We start from the raw sequence: 15835 nt of genomic DNA on the forward strand, positions 1-15835 counted from the left end.
GGCGGAGGGGGCCGTGAAGGTGGGGCGCCCTCGAGGCCGATGTTGGGCAACTAGCACCGGCTGGTCAATGTCCAGGTGTGCCGGCTTCAACCGGTCAATGCCTGGGCCGGCTGCCAATAGTTCCCGCGGCGGCCGGCCGAATTCACCGCCTCTTCGTCTGGGATCGGCGCTCCGGGACCCGCTTCCTCGTTGATACTGGAGCGGAGCTCAGCGTCCTGCCCCCTTCGCTGGCCGACATTCGTTCCGGTAAGCGGGGGCCCGTCCTCACCGCGGCGAATGGCAGCCCCATCCGCACGTATGGAGCGTGCATGTTCCCGATCGTGTTCGGCTCCTGCCATTTCTCGTGGCGGTTGACCATTGCTGATGTCTCCCAGCCGTTGCTCGGGGCCGACTTCCTCTGAGCGCATTCACTCCTGGTGGACGTCAGGCGTCAGCGCTTGGCCAACGCCGCTACGATGGAGCCGATCACGTTACGTTTGGATCAGCCGGTGTGACGCCCTCTGTCGTCCGTGGATTCCCGCTTCGCTCGGATCTTGGCCGCGTTCCCGTATATTCTGACCCCACAGTTTCGGTCATCGACCCCCAATCACGTCGGGGTCACCAATGTGGTGCGTAGGTCTCTAAACGAAAGAGAGGAGTCAGGTATTTCGAGAGGCACCTTTATTTGTGTTCCTCCCGGTTGTAGGGAAGTCCACACGAAAGAAAGATGGCACCCAAACCCCTGCCTTTAAACCCTCTGGTTAAGGGCCGCCTCCGGACTGAACCACTCCCGTGCCGAGGGGTTCGACAGTTAGGATGGCCCGACCCTTGGGAGCCGCCACACTCCTATAGAAGACCCTGATATGACCCTGAGGGTAGATGGGAGTGCATCCATTGGGCCCCAGGGAGAGAAACTTTCTGGGTACGCTATTGTAGACCAGGATGGGAACAGTGTAGAGGCAGCTGCTTTTGAGTCACCCTTTTCAGCACAACAGGCTGATCTGTTCGCTTCAATCAGAGCATATATTGTTGGAAGAGATCTGAAAGTAAACATATATACAGATTCAAGATATGCATTCAGAGTAGTACATGACTTTGGACAGCTGTGGAGGAATAGAGGATTCCTAATCTCGGCAGGAACTCACATTTCGGTAATGAAGTGTAGCGCTCACACAAAGGGCCAGACCCTGATAGACATAGGGAATCGTTGTGCTGATCAAGCAGCAAAGGAAGTATCCCGGGATCGCAAGGTGGTGGTGCCAAAAATAATGAGGCAGATAAAAAGTTCAGGTAACAAATCTCCCTCGTAAAAGCCAATACCAACCATCCAGGGAATTATTCAGTTGCAAGAAGAAGCTCCTGAAGGGGATATAAGATTATGGAAACAGCTTGGATGTACAGTAGATTGCATGTCTGTATTGTGGGTCACTCCGGCAGGGCAGACTTGTATGACAGATCCTCTTGCAGTTTGGGTTGTGGAGTGTATGCATTTTGCGACTCACTGTGGTGCGAGAGCAATTGGTGATGTTCTTTCAGCTACTTGGTGGCATCCAAGATTACAAACTTTGGCCCAGAAAGTGAGTAGTTGCTGTATTATTTGTCAGAAATATAATCCTGGGAAAGGAGTTGGTTGTGAGGATGGAAGAACACCTTTGCCCATGGGTCCTTTTGAAACTCTTCAAATGCATTATATCGAGCTAGAGAAGTGCCAAGGATATAGATATGTACTTGTGATTGTCGATGTATTCAGCAGATGGATTGAGGCCTATCCAACACTTGATAACAAAGCGGCTACTGTAGTCAAGGTGCTTAAGCGAGAAATTATACCTAGATTCGGTATCCCAATTCGGCTTAGTTCTGACAATGGTCCTCATTTTATTTGGCAAATTAATAAAGAATTCTGTGAACAGCTGGGCATCCAACAGCAACTGCACTGTGCTTATCGACCACAGGCTGCTGGACTTGTCAAAAGGGCAAATTAGACCCTGAAAACTAAATTAGCTAAATTGAAGGTGGAGACAGGAATTAGTTAGATCAAATTACTCCCTATAGCTTTGTTTCAGATGCGTGTCACGCCTGCAGTGAAATTGAGACTAAGCCCAGCTGAAATTGTTTATGGGCGTCCTTCAAGAACCCGTGGAACCAAAATGCCACAAAAATCGTAAGTTTACATCACATGACTACAGAGATGGCCAATTACGTTTTGACCTTGACTCGGGCACCAAGGGATTTGTATTCTAGGGTGCGAGCAGCATATAGGAAATTACCTCCTTTGGTTCCTTCCATTAGAGTCAAGCCTGGTGATTATGTACTAGTGAAGAATTGGGTAAGGAAAGGTTTGGAGGCTCGATGGGACGGACCTTACCAGGTTCTCATGATGACTCAACTGCTGTTAAGGTAGAAGGAAGGAATGCGTGGGTCCATCTTCACCATTGTAAGAGTATTAGTGGCAGTTAACTTGTTTTCGTCATGGAATTTCTTAGGTATAGGAACATCATACCCATCGAGTGTCAAGAGTACATTAAGCTAACATGATGGACAAAGAGGATTCATGCCCATGCAAACTTGGGAGTTGGAGACTCGTCAGTCAGAAATTGTGAAACTATGCCCATGAAAACTCGGGAAGTTACTTAGAGTTCTGATAAATTAAATCGCCATCATTGTTAAATTGTATAACAGGAACCGTTGTCATCTTACTTTGTGTGTTATCATATATGATAAAAGAGGGGAATGATAATATCAGGCATTTTGGGTGCTTGACAAAATGGAGGATTTCTGCTTCTGTAAAACCTGCTTGTCATCTTTTGCAAAAGCTGCAAAGACCATGAGGATCATGGCTCCAGAGTGTCTGTAGCCTGGTTGAATGGCCTTTAATTGTTAATATGTATGAGATTTTGCAGAAGGAGCTAGGTCCTGATGCAAATGCATGCTTGTGATTTGTTGGGAAATGATGGGTTATAATAATGTTGCAGACTATGTTGCATGGTCTTCGGGCCTTTACTTGTGATTGGTCAAGGAGAGGGGCCTTACCCAAACTGTTTACTTTACCTGGTGTAATGTTTCCTTATTTAGCAGAATTGTTTCCCACAAAGTGCTTTTTATCAAAACTATGTTATGTGATGTTTTGTGATTGGGTTAGGTAACTGTCATTCAATGTATTTTGTAATCCTTATTGATAAGTGGCTTGTAGGGGTCCATAAGCCCCCTCCCCCCCCCCCCTCCCCCATGTATTTTCGCGCCAAGCGTCCGTAAAGGTATAAAAGAGGGCAGAGATCTGGAACAGCGCATTGGAGTGTGCTAATCTTCTGGAGTTGTTCTATTCACATGAGGCTGATGGGCTTGAATGAATAGAGACAAGGAATGGACCCGCGGTATTGGACTAGGTATTGTATTGGTGTTGTATAACAAAGAAAGTTGGATTCCAGTGTTTCGTATTCGGTGTTTGACTGAACCAGACTAGGGGTGTAAGATTAGGACCGGAATTACAGTTTGAATAGTTAAATTACAGTTGGCTATATTGCAATAATTCTGAAAACTAGTTTCTAAATTTGTACAAAATTTGTTGATAGTGATATTGCTTCAAAAGCAAATTACGTTCAGGACTTTTCTATTTTCCTAGTGCAAATCATCCTTCAAATTTGTTTTTGGTTTATTATTGACATGTTTACCAAGATAAAGTTAAAAGCTTTTGTTTACCTGCTATCCAGTCAGAGAAAAGACTACATGATTACAATCATGCCGGCCACAATACACAGATAGAGGATAACGGGTGCAATTAGTGTCTCTTGAAACAATTGAACAACATGCATTAAATATACAATTAAGTTATTCTGTGTTGCATAAAAATGAACAGTACTTCCAAATGGTGCCTGAGAAATAAGAACAAATATTGCCCTCTCATGGTAGAATAAGAACATAAGCAAAAGAAGACATAAAGTGCTGAAGTAACTCATCATGTCAGGCGGCATCTCTGGAGAACATGGATAGGTGACGTTTCGGGTGAGGATCCTTCTCCTGACCCGAAACATCACCTATCAATCAGTCTGAAGAAGAGTCCCGACCTGAAACATCACCTATCCATTTTCTCTGGAGTCACTGCAGCACGTTTTGTCTTTTTTTTGTAAACCAGCATCTGAAGGTCCTTATTTTTACATTAACAAAAGGTTCAGGTATAGGCCATTTGGCTCAGTGCCTTCTTCTTCTTCTCTTCTTGCGAATGAAACATAAATAAACCAAAGGAATAGTTTGCAAAGGAATGCACCATGCACTCAAATCATGGCTGGACTTTTACAGCAGTACCACCTTATTGCAGTAACCCAGTGTCCATTAATTCTCTTGATGTCAAATAATCCATCAATCTCTGTTTTAAATCTACTCAGCAACTATTCCCATGATTCTTTTATGTAATGAAATTCCAAAGATATACTATTCATTGTGTGAAGAAATCTCTTCCCATCTTTGCCCTGAATGGTTAATCCCTGGTTCTTTTTTTTTTTTTTTTTTTTAATATATTTTTTTATTAAAGATAATCAATTACAATGCTTCAAACAACTTTATATCAAATTAATTCAATTTGCATCAAGTAAAACACTAGTAATACTTATCTACTATTTTTTTAGAAATAATGATAGAGAAAGAATAGAACAGTTATAAATCATTAAGAGAGTGATTAAATAATAATTTGATTATATATAAGAAAGAAAAGAGAAACGAAAAAAAAATAAAAAAATTTGAGTAACCACAATATGTATTATTAATAACACTACTACAAGTGATAGTATCAATAAAGACATATATGTTAATTCCAAAAATGAATCCCTGGTTCTTGACATCTCATGCAAGAGTTACAGCAGCAAGTCCTCATCTATCGAACCCCTTAAAAATGTTGCATGTTTGAATGAGATCCATGTGTGCTTAATCTTTCTTCATATAATAAATCCACCATTCCAGGACTTCGTCATGGTATGTGACAAGTGTATCCATTTTTCAGAAGGAAGACCACATGTGTACACTGTGTTTCAAATGAAGTTTCAATAGGATGGTAAATCATTGGCACATGATATCTCTGGGCTTGTGTTCAAGTCTTTTTGCAATAAAGGCCAACAATACTTGTAATGTATTCATACATATTCATGTGTATGTTAATGAGTTGGTGTTCCATCTAAGCAGGGAATGCTGGGTAATAAATCTCTCTCTTGATCCAGGCAAACAGTGTGTAATTCCTGTTCTTCTTTCTGCCGTCCAGAATATAACAAAATTGACGACGAGGACGGGATAGAGTTTGTGAACTCATCTTTTAAATACATGGCAGGACTGTTTTGCAACATGCAACATTTTAACAGCAAATACGGAGTTGTGTCGCAGTTGTTTGTGAGCTGGACACGGTAGGCTGCAGATCCTTCTATGCATGGAACTGTAGTTTAAAACAGCAGCTGTACAAATCGTCGAGAGTTTGTCAGGCTATCTCTATGTTGCGTCTATGTGGCAAGATGGCGTCCTTGGGATTGTATAGGATTTTAGACTTTTTTTGTCGAGTTCCTCAAGCTGTATAGCCTTTGTACAGCTAAGTTTTACGTAAATTGCTACACCAGAACAGATAGGAAATCTGGGCTTTTGAGCGGACTTAAAAAAAAAGAGAACAACACGATGGCGGTGTCCACAGGCTACATCGGAAACCTTGGCACTTTCGACAAGAGTAGAGAGCCGTTCAGCTCCTATATGGAGAGAGCGAACATGTTTTTCACGGCAAACAATATAATGGAGATTAGTGGTGAAGGAGAGGTAGTGACTGAAACAAATAAGGCCGTTTGCGAACGCATGAAAGCGATTCTGCTCACGGAGATCGGTCCTGAAGTGTACGGCACACTCGTGAATCTCCTTGCACCCATAAAGGCAAAAGACATGCCATTCAATGACATTAAGAAGAAGTTGGAGGAGCACTTCAACCCAAAGCCTCTGGAAATTGCAGAAAGCTATAAGTTCTGAACTAGAAGCCAGAAGCAGAATGGGACAATCAATGAGTACATTGTTGCCTTGACAAACGTAATTTTGCACTGTAACTTTCTCGGGCGCGCACTACGCAGCAGATTTGTTTGTGATCTAGTGAATGAACGAATTCAGTCCAAACTCATGAACACTCCCGATCTTACATTCGAGAAAGCATGCAAGATTGCTACCACAATGGGGATGGCATCAAAGAATGCTCGCGAGTTTCATCCACCACAGACTGCAGTGGCCGTTTACAGTCACAAGGCAGTGCCTATGGCCAAACCTAGAGGCGCTAAACCAAAACCACAGTATGGCAGGGAGACAGTTGTTATTGTTGCAACGTAAATCACTCCCAATTTTGTCAGTTCAAAATGGCCAAGTGCTATAACTGCCATAAGAAAGGCCATATCGCCTCAGCATGTCAGGCCAAGCTTAAAACAGGAAACCGACAACCTGTGGAAAACAAGCAACAACGCCAGAAAGGAGTTCATAACTTGGAGATGAACCCAGATGGAAATGAATTTGGGTTGTGCACCATTTATGCAACCAACATCGATAGGCCTACAACCAGCCAAGGCAAGGACTTTCGAACTAAACTATTGATTAATGAACAGTTAATCGATATGTATATTGACACGGCAGCAGATTGTTTGGTCATGAGCAGAGACCTGTACGAAACAAACTTCCCACAGACACCATTGTTTGAGAGTAAGGTCAAGCTGAGAACCTACTCGGGCGAAGTTTTGGAGAAATGCGGACAAATTAACTGTAAAGTTCAGCATAATGGTCAGTCAGTAACACTGCCCATCATAGTGGCCAGCTACAGAAATAAACCAACCCTCCTTGGAAAGGGTTGGCTGAGTAGAATAGAGTTAGACTAGAAGAACATTTTCCGCGTCGATTTGTCAAAATCACGTCTTGAAAACGTCATAAGCAAACATGCAGAAATATTTGCCGACAGTTACACGAGAATAACAGGGTACTCTGCACACATTTGACTTAAGCAAGATGTGAGATCTGTGTATTGTCGACCAAGACCTGTACCATATCCACTAAAGCAACAAGTGGAGGAAGAACTCGACAGGAGTACTCGTGAAGACAGACCAGAGTAACTGGGCCACACCAATTGTGGCCGTACCCAATGCCGACAAAACTGTTCGACTATGTGGTGATTACAAAGTCACAATCATCCTCCACTAGCCCATTCGACACCCCACCCCCCTTTAAACTGAATAAGGGGGGTGGGGTGTCGAATGGGCTAGTGGAGGATGGAGTTAAAGCGAAAGGGTTTCTTAAATGTGTGAGCGTAGAGACAGAGGGGTGTAAAATGAGGGTAGAAGCAATAGGTAGCAAGGTGAAAAGTAAAAGTGGCAGGCCGGAAAATCCAGGGCAAAAATCAAAAAGGGCCACTTTTCAACAAAATTGTATAAGGGGTAAGAGTGTTGTAAAAACAAGCCTGAAGGCTTTGTGTCTCAATGCAAGGAGCATTCGTAATAAGGTGGATGAGTTGAATGTGCAGATAGCTATTAATGACTATGATATAGTTGGGATCACGGAGACATGGCTCCAGGGTGACCAAGGCTGGGAGCTGAACATCCAGGGATATTCAATATTCAGGAGGGATAGAGAGAAAAGAAAAGGAGGTGGGGTAGCGTTGCTGATTAGAGAGGAGATTAACGCAATGGAAAGGAAGGACATTAGTTTGCAGGATGTGGAATCGGTATGGGTAGAGCTGCGAAACACTAAGGGGCAGAAAACGCTGGTGGGTGTTGTGTACAGGCCACCTAACAGTAGTAGTGAAGTTGGAGATGGTATCAAACAGGAAATTAGAAATGCGTGCGACAAAGGCAAAACCGTTATAATGGGTGACTTCAATCTACATATAGATTGGGTGAATCAAATTGGCAGGGGTGCTGAGGAAGAGGATTTTTTGGAATGTATGCGTGATAGTTATCTAAATCAACATGTAGAGGAACCAACGAGAGAGCAGGCTATTTTAGACTGGGTATTGAGTAATGAGGAAGGGTTAGTTAGCAGTCTTGTTGTACGTGCCCCCTTGGGCAAGAGTGACCATAATATGGTTGAGTTCTTCATTAGGATGGAGAGTGACATTGTTAATTCAGAAACAATGGTTCTGAACTTAAAGAAAGGTAACTTTGAGGGTATGAGACGTGAATTGGCCAAGATTGACTGGCAATTAATTCTAAAAGGGTTGACGGTGGATATGCAATGGAAGACATTTAAAGACTGCATGGATGAACTACAAAAATTGTTCATCCCAGTTTGGCAAAAGAATAAATCAGGGAAGGTAGTGCATCCGTGGATAACAAGGGAAATCAGGGATAGTATCAAAGCGAAGGATGATGCGTACAAATTAGCCAGAAAAAGCAGCATACCGGAGGACTGGGAGAAATTCAGAGACCAGCAGAGGAGGACAAAGGGCTTAATTAGGAAAGGAAAAATAGATTATGAAAGAAAACTGGCAGGGAACATGAAAACTGACTGCAAAAGTTTTTATAGATATGTGAAAAGAAAGAGATTAGTTAAAACAAATGTAGGTCCCTTGCAGTCAGAAACAGGTGAGTTGATCATGGGGAACAAGGATATGGCGGACCAATTGAATAACTACTTTGGTTCCGTCTTCACTAAGGAAGACATAAATAATCTGCCGGAAATAGCAGGGGACCGCGGGTCAAAGGAGTTGGAGGAATTGAGTGAAATCCAGGTTAGCCGGGAAGTGGTGTTGGGTAAATTAAATGGATTAAAGGCCGATAAATCCCCAGGGCCAGATAGGCTGCATCCCAGAGTACTTAAGGAAGTAGCTCCAGAAATAGTGGATGCATTAGTAATAATCTTTCAAAACTCTTTAGATTCTGGAGTAGTTCCTGAGGATTGGCGGGTAGCAAACGTAACCCCACTTTTTAAGAAGGGAGGGAGAGAGAAAACGGGGAATTACAGACCAGTTAGTCTAACATCGGTAGTGGGGAAACTGCTAGAGTCAGTTATTAAAGATGGGATAGCAGCACATTTGGAAAGTGGTGAAATCATTGGACAAAGTCAGCATGGATCTATGAAAGGTAAATCATGTCTGACGAATCTTATAGAATTTTTCGAGGATGTAACTAGTAGCGTGGATAGGGGAGAACCAGTGGATGTGGTGTATCTGGACTTCCAGAAGGCTTTCGACAAGGTCCCACATAAGAGATTAGCTTACAAACTTAAAGCACACGGCATTGGGGGTTCAGTATTGATGTGGATAGAGAACTGGCTGGCAAACAGGAAGCAAAGAGTAGGAGTAAACGGGTCCTTTTCACAATGGCAGGCAGTGACTAGTGGGGTACCGCAAGGCTCAGTGCTGGGACCCCAGCTATTTACAATATATATTAATGATCTGGATGAGGGAATTGAAGGCAATATCTCCAAGTTTGCGGATGACACTAAACTGGGGGACAGTGTTAGCTGTGAGGAGGATGCTAGGAGACTGCAAGGTGACTTGGATAGGCTGGGTGAGTGGGCAAATGTTTGGCAGATGCAGTATAATGTGGATAAATGTGAGGTTATCCATTTTGGTGGCAAAAACAGAAAAGCAGACTATTATCTAAATGGTGGCCGACTAGGAAAAGGGGAGATGCAGCGAGACCTGGGTGTCATGGTACACCAGTCATTGAAAGTGGGCATGCAGGTGCAGCAGGCAGTGAAGAAAGCGAATGGTATGTTAGCTTTCATAGCAAAAGGATTTGAGTATAGGAGCAGGGAGGTTCTACTGCAGTTGTACAGGGTCTTGGTGAGACCACATCTGGAGTATTGCGTACAGTTTTGGTCTCCAAATCTGAGGAAGGACATTATTGCCATAGAGGGAGTGCAGAGAAGGTCCACCAGACTGATTCCTGGGATGTCAGGACTGTCTTATGAAGAAAGACTGGATAGACTTGGTTTATACTCTCTAGAATTTAGGAGATTGAGAGGGGATCTTATAGAAACTTACAAAATTCTTAAGGGGTTGGACAGGCTAGATGCAGGAAGATTGCTCCCGATGTTGGGGAAGTCCAGGACAAGGGGTCACAGCTTAAGGATAAGGGGGAAATCCTTTAAAACCGAGATGAGAAGAACTTTTTTCACACAGAGAGTGGTGAATCTCTGGAACTCCCTGCCACAGAGGGTAGTCGAGGCCAGTTCATTGGCTATATTTAAGAGGGAGTTAGATGTGGCCCTTGTGGCTAAGGGGATCAGAGGGTATGGAGAGAAGGCAGGTACGGGATACTGAGTTGGATGATCAGCCATGATCATATTGAATGGCGGTGCAGGCTCGAAGGGCCGAATGGCCTACTCCTGCACCTAATTTCTATGTTTCTATGTTTCTATGTAATCAATCAAGCTGTTGACGACGAACAATATCCGTTACCAACCTCGCAACATCTTAGCGGAGCAAGAGTCTTCACTAAACTGGATTTGTCTCACGCTTACGCCCAACCCAATGTTGACAAGGAAAGTCAGCGGTACTTGACTGTCAACAGACATAAGGGCTTGTATTTATAAACAAAGCTGCCCTATGGTGTGAAATCCTCCCAGAAAATCTTCCAGCCTGTCATGGACAAAATGTTACAAGGCATTCCGCACTGTATGTGCAACCAGGATGACCTACTGATATTCACAGAGGGCACGGTAGAACATCTGGAAATCCTCAAGCAAGTTCTCACACGACTGAACTGCCACAGTCAAACTGCGACAAAGTAAATGTGCATTTGCACAGTCAGAGGTGGTCTACCTTGGACTCAAAGTAGGTGCCAACGGACTTCGCCCTGTGAAGGCGAAAGTGGAAGCAATAGTGAATGCTCCAAAACCCAACAATGTGTCAGAGCTACGATCATTCCTTGGGATGGTGCAGTTCTATGCACGATTCCTTCCAGATTTAGCAACTGTGCTAAAGCCACTACATCATCTGCTACAAAAAGATGTGAAATGGATGTGGGGAAAGGAACAGCAACGTGCATATGACGTCTGCAAGGAAAACTTGACAAGTGACAAAGTCCTTGTTCACTACGACACAATACGCAAGATGAAACTTGCTTGTGATACTTCAAGTTCTGGTGTAGGTGCAGTGATCTCCCATGACGGACAGGAAAAGCCTATTGCTATTGCATCCCGCACCCTATCACCGAGTGAGCGCAATTATGCACATATAGAAAAGGAAGCACTCAGCATTGTGTTCGGAATCAAGAAATTTCATCAGTTTCTTCTCGGCAGACCATTCACCCTAGTGACTGATCACAAGCCACTACTAGTGATACTTGGTCCCAAGTCAGCTATACCTTCCACAGCAGCATCAAGGATGCAGCGCTGGGCAATTCTGCTGTCCCAGTATGACTACAAGGTTGAGTACCTGTAGGGGGCGCTCCTCTGTGTGCAGCCATGTCAGCAGCGCGTCAGTTTTTCCAGATTTTTTTTTTTTTTTAGTATGTTTTAAAGTCTGTATTTAATGTTTCTTCATGTGTTTTGTGTGGGGGGTGGTGTGGGGGGGTAAGGGGGAAACCGCTTTGGTCGCCTCCTCCATGGAGAGGCGACTTTTTCCAGGTCGCCTCCCCCGTGGCCTAACATCAAGGATCGACGCGGCCTTTCCCGGAGACGCGCCCGGGGCTTCAGCGGCGGGCGCAGCGTGGACTCTTGGCGTGGAGCGGGCGACCCTCGCTGGGGCTCGCTGGAGGGGAGCGCTCCGTTTCGCTGGCCCGGGGCAGCCGGCAGCCTGATGTCGCAGCCTGAAGCCGCGGTCTGCAGAGCTCCAGCTGGTGCAGCGTCTACAGCCCGGGATCTCACGTTGGGGACCCGGGGGAAGAAGAAGCCATCACTGCCGGCCCGCGGCCAACTTCTACCGCGGGTGCGGCATGGACTTATCATCACCCCTGGAGGGGAGCTTCGACCGCCGGCCCTGCAGTCTACGGTGCTTCTGGCTGCGGCGGGGACATTAAATCTCGACCGCCGGCCTGCGGCCTACAACAATCTAAAGCCGCGGTCTCCGGTGAGGAAGAGCCGATCCTGGACTGACTGGACTCTGGTCCTGTACACGGGGGGGAAATGGAGGAGGACTGGCCAAATTTTTGTGCCTTCCACCACAGTGATGAATGCTGTGGTGGATGTTTGTGTTAGTTTTATTGTGTGTTCTTTATTATTGTACTGCTGCTGACAACCCAAATTTCCACCAACCCTGGTTGTGTGGCAAATAAATTATATCTATCTATCTATCTACAGAAGCTCCAAGTGTAACGCAGTTGCAGATGCATTGTCCCAGTTGCCCCGTGGCAACTCTGACGTGGGAAGTGAGAACTCAATCTCCACACTGCAAGTTGTAGATGAAGACTTTCCAGTGACTGCAACATTTGAAATCAATAGTGGATTGAACTCAGTTCTGAACTCGGAGCTGAAGCCTTTCCATAATCGATGCCATGAATTATCATGTGAGCAGGGATGCCTTAAGTGGGGTTACGGAGTGGTTGTACCAGAGTCTTTAAGAAACAAAATTATGAATTAACTTCATGCCGAACATCCTGGCATAGTAAGCATGAAGTCAATTGCCAGAAGTTTTATGTATTGGCCTGGTATTGACAGTGTCATCGAGTCACTGGTGAGCAAATGTAGTGTCTGCCAAAATTGCCAGAGTAAACCACCAAAAACACCACTGCAACCCTGGTCATGACCAAGTAGACCTTTTCTGAGAGTTCATGGAGATTTTTGTGAAAAGGGTAATGATCACTTTCTGGTACCAGTAGATAGTCAGAGGAGGAGGAGCCATCTTGGGGAATGGCTGCTAACCAGCAGCCGTCTGTTTAATTCACTTTTTTTTTGTAGTTTTAGTGAGTCCTGTGTTTTGTTTGTGGGAGAGATAGACTTTTTAATGTGGGGGGTAGGGGGTAACAATATTTCTAGGTCCCTACCTGGTCGGTGAGGCAGCTTTTTCTCAGGGCTGCCCCGTTGACCCGTCCTCGTGGACTACCAGCGGGCGTGGAGCGCCGTTTCCTGGCGGTGACCGCCCAGCACCTCGGCTTCGGTGGCGGCACAGCGCTGGAGCGCTATCGCGGAGCGGGCGATGCTTTGCCTGGGTCGCCGCGCTGGATCGACGCTCTGGTGAGCTGTGACCGCCGAGTTCAACACCTCCAGGCTGCGGGTCTGCGGAGCGGAGCGGGCGGCGCCGACTTTAACATCGGGAGCCTGGGAGTTCCAAACCGGCGCGGCCTTGTCGGCTTCGGAAGCTGCGGTCCCCAGTTAGGAAGCGGCCGTTCCAGGTGGCCCAGCCGCTGAAAGGACTCTCCCGACGCTGGGGCAACAGCACCCGGCCAGAACGGCCAGGAACATCGAGCCTCCGTAGAGGCAATAGCGGAGGCCTCAATAGGCCTGACTTTGGGAGAACTGGGGATGGTGACTGGACATTGTGCCTTCCCCCACAGTGGTATCCATTGTGGGGGGATGATTTTTTGTGTGTAAGTGAATATGTTAGTTTGTGTCCAAGATGGCTGTCGGAAGGGAGAGTGTACGCTGGCGCGGTTTAGCTGCCGCTGCTCTCTCTTCACATTGTGTTTTTGATTTTTTGTCTTTGGAGCGAATTCTGTCTTTAATTTGTGTATTGGTGATGTCCTTATTATTTATTTTACTCCGACTATATGTTTTTTCTCTCTTGTTAATTTCTGTAAGGTGTCCTTGAGACTTTGAAAGACGCCCGCAAATAAAATTTATTATTATTATTATTATTATTATTATTATTATAGTCATTCCAAATGGATTGAGGTGAAGCATATGGGGTCAAGCACTACTCTTGAGTGTACCATAGATGAGTTGAGATCAATTTTTGCTTGATATTTCTGAACTTGTTTCTGATAATGGCCCTCAGTTTCATTCAGAACGGCTCAAAGAGTTCATGCAACGGAATGGTGTAAAACACACACTTGTTCCCCCATACCATCCAGCCTCCAACGGGGTGGAAATGTCTGTTAGAGTTGTCAAAGATCCTCTCAAGAAACAGGTTTGCAGGGTAGTTCAAAGCTCAGCATCGTTTGGCTAGTTTCTTGCTGAAGTACAGAACCACACAACACCCAACAACAGGTTACTCACCTGATTCAGTTGATGAAGAATTTAGACTAAGAATACACCTAAGTCTAGTTCAACCCAATTTGGCCTTGAGAGTTGAGCAAAAACGGTTGTCCAAAACACCATTTTGACTCCCACAAAAAGGAGAGGAACTTCAAGCCAGATGAGCAAGTTCGTGTTCTCAGTCCTCCCAATAAGTCCAGTCGAGACAAATGGGATGTTGGGGAAATAGTGGAAGTGTGTGGAACGAAAAGATACTTAGTTGAAGTAGGAGATGGATCAAAAGTGTTCATGTTGATCAAATGATTCCAGCCAAAGATGAACCAAAAACTGAGCATGGAGTCCTAATCCCTGAGTTTTTATTTGAGAGTGAGTTGGAAGAGACCACTGTGATTGAAACACAAAGTTCAGTTAGTACAGACAAAGAAACAGAATCCTCTGGTCAAAGTCATGGTACTGAAACAGAGCCAAACAAACCTACAGTTGGGTCAACACCTAAACCTGTTACTGTTAGACGATCAGGCAGGATCCGTAAACCAGCAGTCAAGTTAGGGTTGTAAGTTAAATAACTCACTGCACAAGTAAAATAAAAATTAGTATTAGTAGTATAGTATAGTAGTATATCTTTATTGTCATTTTCCTGAGTACTCACATACCCAGAGGAAACAAATAAACGTTGCTCAACCAGTGTCCATTTAGTGTGCAGTAAAAAATAATTAGAAATAAAAATACATATATCATGAACAAATTAAACACTCTACTCTCTACTAAACATCAACAGGCGTTCCGATCGGCAGCGGCACGACAGTGGCTCTGCTGCAGTGTGTCCAGGTTGGTGGTTGGTGCGCGATACTTTGGCAGGGGGCAAAGTCCGTTTATCAGTCTTATAGCCTGCGGGAAGAAGCTGAGGAGCATCCTGCTGGTTTTGCAGCTAATGCTCCTGTACCTCTTCCCAGATGGCAGAATGGAGAATATGTGATGCGATGGGTGGTAGGGGTCTTTGATGATGGAGATGGCTCTGCTGATACATCTCTTCCTGTATATGTCCAGCAGGAAAGGGAGTGGAGCACCAATAATCCTGCTGGCGGTCTTCACAATCCTGTCTAGTTGGTGCCATTCGTACGCCTTGCAGCTCCCGAACCAGGAAGTGATGCCGTAGGTTAATGTGCTCTCGATTGTCCCCTATAAAAAGTTCGTAGGTGTGTAGTGGGGAAACCTACTTTCCGTAGTCTTCGGAGAGGGTGTAGTCGCTGCTGGGCTCTCTTGACCAGTGCTGTGGTGTTGGTCGTGGACGTCAGGTCATCTGACAGGTGGAGTCCTAGGAACTTCACGCTTCTGACCCTTTCCACATCAGCTCCATCGATGTGCAGAGATGTATGGTGTTGTTTTCCCGCCCTCCTGAAGTCAACTACCATCTCCTTAGTTTTTCCCACGTTGAGAATGAGGTTGTGGGATTTGCACCATCCTGTGAGCAGCTCCACCTCCATCCTGTACGCCGACTCATCATTGTCACTGATGAGACCCACCACTGTTGTGTTATCAGCGAACTTGTTGATGAAGTTGTTGTTGAGTCTAGCAGTACAGTTGCTAAAATGTGTAGATATGTAAAATAAATATATTATGTTTATCAATTAAGATTTCATAAATACTGGTTTAAATCAAGTATCACAACAACAAAATTGTAACAGTGTACTTAGATTTAATACTTTAAAAAAGAAGAGCACTGTAATGTATTCATACATATTCATGTGTATGTAAATGAGTTTGTGTTCAATATAAGCAGGGAATGCTGGGT

The sequence above is a fragment of the Amblyraja radiata genome, chromosome 8 (genome assembly GCF_010909765.2).
Source record: "Amblyraja radiata isolate CabotCenter1 chromosome 8, sAmbRad1.1.pri, whole genome shotgun sequence".
Classification (NCBI taxonomy): Eukaryota; Metazoa; Chordata; class Chondrichthyes; order Rajiformes; family Rajidae; genus Amblyraja; species Amblyraja radiata.